We start from the raw sequence: 9,722 nt of genomic DNA, 5'->3' as shown, positions 1-9,722 counted from the left end.
ACTGGAGATATGATTTTTAAGGTGATAGTGACGCGGTTAGCTAGCCTGCCTGGAACAGAAATTAAATAATTCCAAGAGAGAAATAAGGGAAGTAAGCCCGGTAACACCACGTGGTCAAATCCGGTGACGGTCACGGGTTTGGGGTGTTACATTTAATTGGTATCAGAGCTATGGTTTAGTCGGTTCTAGGACTACCATAGCGCGTGTGAGTCTAGCTATACATGCCAAATTGTTAGTGCTTAATAATGTGATGACTTCTGACGGTTGAAGTTTTTGTTTTGATTAACAAATGGAACCCGGGGTAGAGAGACCCTTGGCGGATGACGTTGAAAGTGTAGCGGCTGCTCCCGCGCAAGGGACGCTGCCTGTTGAGCCTCAGTCATCCGCGAATAATCAAAATGAAGGGGCGAAACAAGCCTTCTTCACCATGATGAATGAGTGGGTCGCGCAATATGCCCGAACCAATCCGGCTGTCCAACCATTCCCGAATTTAAATACCGCACCCCAAGAGCCCGCAATGCCTCCAGTTACTGATCCTGTGAGGCTGAGTAAACCACCTGTAGACCTGATTAGGAAGCGCGGGGCTGAGGAGTTCAAGGCCATAGTTACTGATGATGCCGAAAAGGCCGAGTTTTGGCTCGATAACACCATTCGAGTGTTAGATGAACTGTCATGCACACCCGATGAATGTCTTAAGTGTGCTATATCCTTGTTGCGAGACTCAGCTTACTATTGTGGAGGACTTTAATTTCCATAGTCCCAAACGAACGAGTTACTTGGGATTTCTTTCAATCAGAATTTCGAAAGAAATACATTAGTCAACGGTTCATCGATCAGAAGCGTAAGGAATTCTTGGAACTCAAGCAAGGCCGTATGACACGGTATCTGAATACGAACATGAGTTCGTAAGACTTAGTCGGTATGCCCGAGAGTGTGTGGCTGATGAGGTTGCTATGTGCAAAAGATTTGAAGAAGGATTGAATGAAGAGTTAAAGCTACTAATGGGTATTTTGGAGATAAAGGAGTTCGTAACACTAGTCGAACGAGCACGCAAGCGGAAGAACTTGGAAAGGAGAAGAAAAGGTTGAATTTGAAGCAAGAGATTATCGTAAAAGATCGTGAGTAAAGCTCCGTTCTCGGTAAAGAAGTTCGGGAGGACACTAATAAGTCGAGGCATGCGGGAATTTCCATCGAGCCCGACCATTGACGGACTCGAGCTACTTGTAGCTAGTGTGGGCAATAATCGTCAAGAGAGACTGAATGCCCCCAATGTGGAAGGCGACACCTAGGTGAATGTTGGGGTAAGTCATTAATAGGGCTGTTATGGATGCGGTTCAAGGACCACTTCATTAGAGATTGTACGAGCTAGATGAGAGTAATAAGACGCAAGGTGCAAGACCTAGTGGAGCGACGGCTAGAGGTAGGCCCCAGAATTTTTGGAGGTAGGGTGGTAATCGAGAGGAGCCTCGACACGGTACATTCGATCCGAGACCCGTGCTCTGCTAGAGCATATGCCATCCGCGCACGAGAGGAGGCATCCTCCCTTGACGTTATCACTGGTACTTTTACTCTCTTTGATACTAGTGTGATTGCATTGATTGACCCCGGCTCTACTCATTCATATGTATGTGAAACCTTAGCATCCAAAGAAGACTCTACCGTTGAGTCTACTGAGTTCGTAATTCGAGTGTCCAACCCTTTGGGTCAATATGTACTCGTTGATAAAGTGTGCAAGAGATGCCCCCTAATAATTCGAGAATCCTATTTTCCGGCCGATCTGATGCTTCTACCATTTGATGAATTCGATGTTATTCTTGGTATGGATTGGCTGACCGTACATGATGCAGTGGTGGACTGCAAAAGGAAAACCATTGATTTGAGGAGTGTAAATAACGAGGTAGTCCGAGTCGAGTCTACTGATTTAAAAGGAGTGCCAACGATAATATCTTCTATGACCGCTCGGAGGTATGTGAAAAAGGGGTGTGAAACATACCTTGCGTATGTGTTTGAAAGTAAAGAGACGGAAAGGAAACTCGAATCGGTACCGATGGTTTGTGAGTATTGGATGTTTTTCTGAGGAGTTACGGGATTGCCACCGGTTCGAGAAGTGGAATTCGGCATCGAAGTTGTACCGGGTACTACGCCGATTTCAATAGCCCCGTATCGTATGGCATTAACGGAATTAAAGGAATTGAAGGTTCAATTGCAAGAATTGACGGATAGAGGTTTCGCTCGACCGAGTTTTTCTCCATGAGGCGCACCAGTATTGTTTGTGAAAAAGAAGGATGGAACTATGAGATTGTGCATCGACTATCGTCAGTTGAATAAAGTGACGATAAAGAACAAATATCCGTTGCCACGAATTGACGATTTGTTTGATCAATTAAAGGGAGCCTCAGTGTTTTCAAAGATAGATTTGAGGTCGAGGTACTATCAGTTGAGGGTCCGAGAATCGGACATACCAAGACTACTTTTAGAACGAGGTACGGTCACTCTGAATTCTTAGTGATGCCGTTTGGGCTCACTAATGCCCTACGGTATTTATGGATTTAATGAATAGAATTTTCAGGCCATACTTGGATCGGTTCGTAGTTGTATTTATCGATGACATTTTGGTCTATTCGAGAGATGAAACCGAACATCTTGAACACCGAGGCTAGTGTTGCAAATCTTACGAGATAAGCGATTATACATAAAGTTCAAGAATGTGAATTTTGGTTGAGAGAGGTTAGCTTTTGGAGCACGTGGTGTCCGTGATCGGGTGTCGAGTGGACCGAACAAAATTTTAGCCATAGTTGATTGGAAACCTCCAAGGAATATTACGAAGTTAGGAGCTTTTGGGGCTTGCGGATACTATCGACGATTTGTGAAAGGTTTTTCGGTGATAGCTGCACCGATGACGAAACTACTCCAAAAGATGTTAAGTTCGAGTGGTGAACATTTGTCAAGAAAGTTTCGATCGACTAAAACCTGTTTAACCGAGGCCCTAGTGCTAGTACATGAGAGTCCCAGAAAGAGTTTGTCATATCTGATGACGCATCCTTGATTGGGTTAGGTTGTGTGTTGATGCAAGAAGGTCGAGTTGTGGCTTACGCGTCGAGACAACTAAAGCCGCATGAGAGAAACTATCCCACCCATGACCTTGAACTAGCAGACCATAGTGTTCGCCTTGAAGATATGGCGGCATTACTTGTTTAGAGAAAGGTGTCATATTTATTCGGACCATAAGAGTCTTAAATATTTGATTACTCAAGGAGATCTAAACTTGCGACAAAGACGTTGGCTTGAGTTGTTGAAGGACTATGAACTTGTCATTGATTATCACCGTGAAAGGCCAACGTGGTGGCCGATGCTTTAAGTCGTAAGGCACTGTCTGCTTTGAGAGCGATGGATGCTCATCTATCCGTTTCACTCGAGGAGGTGCTAGTAGTCGAATTAGAGGCTAAACCGTTATTGATTCATCAAATACTTGAATCTCGAAGGTCGACGCTAAATTGGTCGCTAAACGAGTCGAATGTGTTTCAAATGAGGAATCGAATTTCAGATTGACGACAATGATTGCTAGGACGTTCAAGGGTCGATTATGTATTCCAAGGATTCGGAACTTGTTTGATGATTTTGAACGAGGCTCACGATGAGTCGAATGTCAATCCACCGGGTAGTACTAAAATGTACAATGATCAAACGCCAATTTTGGTGGCGGTATGAAACGAGACATTTCTGAATTTGTTTCAAGGTGTCTGATATGTCAACAAGTGAAAGCGGAACATCAAGTGCCATCGGGATTACTTCAGCCGATCACGATACCCGAGTGGAAATGGGATCGAGTCACCATGGACTTTGTGTCCGGACTGCCATTGTCGTGAGTAAGAAGGATGCGATTTGGGTTATTGTTGATAGATTGACTAAGTCGGCTCATTTTATCCTGTCGCACGGATTTTTCGCTCGATAAATTGGCAGAATTATACATCTCCCAAATTGTTCGATTGCATGGGGTGCCTATTTCTATCGTGTCGGATAGAGACCCAAGATTTACATCGCGATTTTGGAAGAAATTGCAAGAGGCTTTGGGTACCAAGCTGCATTTTAGCACTGCTTTTCACCCCAAACCGATGGTCAATCCGAACGGATAATTCAAATACTCGAGGATATGTTGAGATGTTGCATCCTTGAGTTTAGTGGCTCATGGGAACGGTATTTACCTTTGGTTGAATAAACACAACAATAGCTTTCAAACAAGTATTAAGATGGCGCCTTACGAGGCTTTATACGGTCGTAAATGCCGTACACCATTGTTTTGGACCGAGCTCGGTGAAAGCAAAATTTTCGGGTGGATTTGATTAAAGATCTGAATGAAAGTGAAAGTAATCCGTGAAAGTCGAAGATAGCCTCCGATCGTCGAAGTAAATGCGGATCTGAAACGAAAAGACATCGAGTATCGGTGGGAGATAAAGTGTTTCTTAAAGTTTCGCCTTGGAAAAGATACTCGATTTGGTCGTAAAGGCAAATTGAGTCCGAGGTTCATTGGGCCATATGAGATATCCGAACGAGTCGGTCCAGTTGCATATCGTTTGATTTTGCCCCCTGAACTCAAAAAGATTCACGACGTCTTTCATGTTTCGATGCTTCGACGCTATAGATCTGATCCATCGCACGTGATTAGTCCATCAGAGGTTGAAATGCAAGCCAATATGAGTTACGAGGAAGAACCCACTCGTATCCTAGCTCGGGAAGTGAAAGAGTTACGAAACAAGAAAGTTCCGTTAGTAAAAGTGTTATGGCTCAAACACGGGATAGAAGAAGCTACATTGGAACCCGAGAACTCTATGAAAGAACGATACCCAAACCTATTTACCGGTAATATTTTCGGGACGAAAATCTCTTAAGTGGGGAGAGTTGTGACACCCTAATGTGACCCTAGTCGGAGAGTGGTTTGGGACCACAAAACCGAGTCACAAGAATAATTAGGTGTTATATTCTGTGCTTATTGTATGTGGAATTTGTATGCATAAATATTTCGTGCCTTGGTTTTATTAATTAGGTGCTAATTCATAAGAAAGGACCCATGTGTTAGGACTTGAAAATGTGATAGGTGAATTTTAAGTGGCCAAATAATGCATGAAGTAAAGACATGAGGATTTGCATGTCAATTTAGCCAACTATAGGAAGTGGCCGCCATGGTAATGAAGATGGGCAAAAGAAAACATGTCTTGAACATGTTTTGCTAATGGTGGATGTTAGAAATAATAAAATAAAGAGCATGGGCAAAGGGAACATGTTTCAAACATGTCTAGTTAATGGATCATGTTAGAAAGAATAAAGAAATGGAGAAAAAGGGAAATGATGAACAAAAAAAAGAGTGTGGATGCCCCCTTGTTGCCGTGAGTTGAGGAAAAGAAAGGAGAAAAATTTTGTTGTTCATCCTTTCTCATTTTGTTACAATTGCCATGACTTGAGAAGAAGAAAAAAAAGTGTTCATGTTTTCTTTCTTTTGCTATTGCGAAATTAGAGGAAGGGAAGGGAAGAAGGAGATTCGGCCAAGGTGGTCTTCTAGATCAAGGTATGTTCAAGGGTACCTTTGGATGTATATACAACCTTTAGGTGATGAGCCTAAATTTTATCTATTTCATGGTTGGGTTTGGGGTTGATGGAGAGTTAGAATTGGCTAAGGAGCCTAACAAAACATTTTGGTTGATACCTTGATGCCATTATCATGCTAAGTTGAATGGTGGATGCACTCTTGGTAAGGTCAAGGAAGTTGAGATTTCTTGTGTGTGTCTAGGCAAAATGCCGAATGATTTAGTGTTGGAGATAGGAGCTTACTTAGAATGATAAATTCTTCTCCTATGATTATTTTTCTTGCATGTTAAATGGCTCCTACTTAGCCATGCAAAAATTTGTAATTTGTATGGATGATTGGAGCATTCGGCTAGGGTATAAATGAAGGGATTTTGGTTGTTTCATCTAAGTATGGATGATGAATGTGCTATGGAAAGAAATCGGTCTTCCTATGAATATGATTCGTGAATGTTTATTTTAGTAATATAATTTATGTTCAAACACTTGAGGATTCGGCATTGTCCATGACTATTGTGTTTAGGAGGTGATTTTGATTATTTCGAATATTGGAAAGTAAGAATAGGTGTGATCGGTCATGGGAATTTGAGATGTTGTACATTAGAATTGAAAATACTTGAGACTAGGTTACCTTAATAGTGATAATACATTCGGCCTTGATGCATTAATTGAATGTTGGCTAAGGTTTTGATATTTTGAACAAGGATAGTTGTGAATGGAGTGAAAACCATTAAATTATACACATAAGTATCCAGCAAGAAATTTAACTACTAAATGTATTTATACTAGGAGATCAATACATCAAAAGGGGAGAATCAAACAAAGGCAAAGCAAAGATAATCGAGTAGTCGATTGGAAATCGTTTCATCCAATATAAGGTAAGTCATTAAGCATATATTTGGTATTGTTTTAAATGATCATAATATCTATGCAATTGTGTTTAATGAGATGATATGTAAATGAAAATGTATGTGTATGGAATGATGACATTGTTGAATGTAAAAGAAATAGTGAAATGTGTAGAAAGTTGCTTTCGGCACTAAGTGTGCGGGCAATACGTGTGTACGGTGACGAGATTGGCACTAAGTGTGCTTGCTGGAAATATATGGCACTAAGTGTGCATGCTGGAAATATATGGCACTAAGTGTGCATGCTGGAAATATACTGACCTTGGGTGTGCGAGCTCAAGGGTATGGCACTATGTGTGCGGGCTTAAATCACATGGCACTAAGTGTGCGAAATCGAGTATTAAGCACTGTGTGTGCGTACACTATATATATATATATCTCCGATCGAACAATTATATGGAGGGTGTGTCTTCATCAAGTGGAGTATGGACAGCGGAAAGAGTAAGTACCTTGAGTTCGTGGCTAATAGATACTATGTTCATGCTCAGGGTTGAGTCGGTAAGTTTTAAATCTATGTGATGATTTCAATTGCATGATTGTTGTGGAAATGAAATGATGAATGGAAATTGCTTCAAATATCCTATTGAATAGTATATGAAATGTAAATGTATGACTTGGTATGACATTGATCCGAAAGGTCTAAGGAACTATGGTAGTTCGGTATGGTGGAAGCTGGGCCTTGTTTCATTATTTCATTTTATGATAATTTTAGTAACGGATGGTTGTGAAATGCTTATGACTTCTGAGTTATAAACTCACTCGGTGTTTTCTTGTCACCCATTTTAGGTCTCTTGGACTCGTATCGTTTGCGTGCTTTCGGAACCGTCGTTGAAGTCATCACACCGGCTGGAAATCTTTTGGTATTGTCTTCGTAGTTGAACTAGGAGAACATTTGGCATGTATAGGCTATTTTGTTTTGTTGAATCTCGGGTTGTAAACTTTAAGCCATGCGAAAATGGCCTATGTGGTCGGTTGAGTGTGAATCTAAAACCTATAGGCACGAGCCTTAGAAACCTTAATTTTGATAAGGTGGCCATAGTTTGTATTATGTATGATGAAATAGTTGGCCATGGAAGAATTATGAAATAGTCATTGTTTGCTTTAGTACCAGATGCTGCCAGCAGCAGTGAGGTGAGATGGAAAAATCACTAAAAATAGTAGAAGTAGAATTAAATAGTGAATAAATTATGAAATTGAACCTTGATGAATCTATTTTCATATGGATGAAACGAAACATCCGTATGAGCTGTATTTTAAGAGATATTCAGGTTTTCCCGAAACAGGGCCAGAACGGTTTCTGGATCCCCTGCTCCGACTTTGAAAATTCACTATAAATTAACCAGAGAGAATTAGAAGTCATGATCTATATTTGCAGATTCCCTTGCGAGTCTAGTTTCTCTAGAAACAAATGGCATAAGTGTTGGAGCCCTGTACAGGAAGATATCCAAGTCGTAGTACACAAAGGTCAGTGTAGTCGAACCCTGAAACAGGGGAGACTTTAACTAATAAACTGTACTAATTGGCCCAACGAAAAATTCTAGAAAAAAATTTGTAGATGGGATTATGAGTCTAGTTTCAGTGAAAATTGACGGAACTCATTTTTGAGTTCTGGAACTCGAGATATGATTTTTAAGGTGACAGTGACGCAGTTAGCTCGCCTGCCTGGAGCAGAAATTAAATAATTCCAAGAGAGAAATAAGGGAAGTAAGCCCGGTAACACCACGTGGTCAAATCCGGTGACGGTCACGGGTTTGGGGTGTTACAGTAAGTTAATATGCAACTATTTAAAAAGTTCAAGCAATCTACCAAATTATGCATCCATGCGGTCTTTCTTCAACTTTGCTGGATATGGAATCGGTGGTTTATATTCCTTAAGTACTGGTGCTTCACTCACTTTGGGTTTTACCCCCTCGTCCTTTTCCTTATCAGATTCCTGTTGCAGCTTCTTTTCAGGTTCAGCCAACAGTTTCCCATTCCTTAGTGTAACTGCTTTCACATGCTCTTTTGGGTTGGGTTCAGTGTTACTAGGTAAACTACCTTGCTGCCTTTCTGAAACTAATTTAGCAAGCTGTCCAATTTGATTTTTGAGCCCATGAATTGATGCTTGCTGATTTTTTACAGCTATCTCGATGTTTTCAAAATAAGTCTCTGACACTGAAATAAATTTTGCTAACATCTCTTCAAGGTTCAGTTTTTTTCTCTTGCTGATAAGGTTGTTGTTAAAAACCTGGAGGGGGTTGTGGTCTTTGATTTTCTTGAGCACCCCATGAGAAATTTGGGTGGTTCCTCCATCCTACATTATATTTATTACTATAATGATTATTTTGAGGTCTAGAATTATTACCCATATAATTTATATGTTAATTCTCCATGTTGGGATCGTAGGGTAAATATTCTAAATTATTCATTCCACCTCCATTTGCTTCGAATTGCATCACCGGATGTACCTGCCTAGAAACACATAAACCATCAATTTTTTTATTCAAAAATTCTACCTGATTTGATAACATGGTGACCGTATCTAAGTTAAAAACACCGATTGCTTTTGTCGACTTCGTCCTTATGGCTTGCCACTGATAATTATTCAGTGACATCTCCTCTATAAACTCATAAGCCTCTTCAGGTGTTTTATTATTCAGAGTATCACCGACGGCTACATCGATCAATTGCCTTGTTGATAGGTTCAAATCGTTGTAGAAAGTTTAAACCTGTAACCATAGAGGTAACCCATGGTGAGGGCACTTTCTCAATAAATTCTTATACCTTACCCATGCATAATATAGTCTTTAAGTCCATCTGTACGAAGGAAGAGATATCATTCCTCAACTTAGCTGTCTTAGTCGGTGAAAAGTACTTCAAAAGAAATTTATTGGTCATTTGATCCCATGTAGTGATAGAACCTCATGGTAAGGAGTTCAACCACTATTTAGCTTTATTGCTCAACGAGAAGGGAAACAACCATAGGCGAATGGCATCTTCAGAAATGCCATTTATCTTGAATGTGTCGTAGAATTCTAGAAATTTAGCCAAAGGAGTATTTGAATCTTCGTCTTGTAAACCATCGAACTGATCAAACTGTTGAATCATCTGAATAGTGTTCGACTTCAGTTCAAAATTATTCATAGCAATGGTAGGTCTCACGATACTCAATTCAGCCCCAGTTAGAGTGGGCTTGGCATAATCGTACATAGTAGGAAGAGTAGGATTTGGATTTGCAAGATTCGCAGCAACCACAGG

At 40.6% G+C, this 9,722-nt stretch overlaps 1 non-coding gene across 1 annotated transcript; it reads left to right on the top strand.

Annotated features, from left to right (window-relative positions):
* Positions 1-9,209: 9,209 nt before the first annotated feature.
* On the top strand, positions 9,210-9,314 carry LOC128279806 (small nucleolar RNA R71). Its single transcript, XR_008270001.1, has one exon. It is a non-coding gene; the product is annotated as a small nucleolar RNA R71 (small nucleolar RNA).
* The last annotated feature ends 408 nt before the right edge of the window (positions 9,315-9,722 follow it).

The sequence above is a fragment of the Gossypium arboreum genome, chromosome 8 (genome assembly GCF_025698485.1).
Source record: "Gossypium arboreum isolate Shixiya-1 chromosome 8, ASM2569848v2, whole genome shotgun sequence".
NCBI classification, from domain to species: domain Eukaryota; kingdom Viridiplantae; phylum Streptophyta; class Magnoliopsida; order Malvales; family Malvaceae; genus Gossypium; species Gossypium arboreum.
The sequence above is the reverse complement of the archived record's forward strand: the minus strand, read 5'-3'. Positions and strand labels throughout refer to the sequence as shown.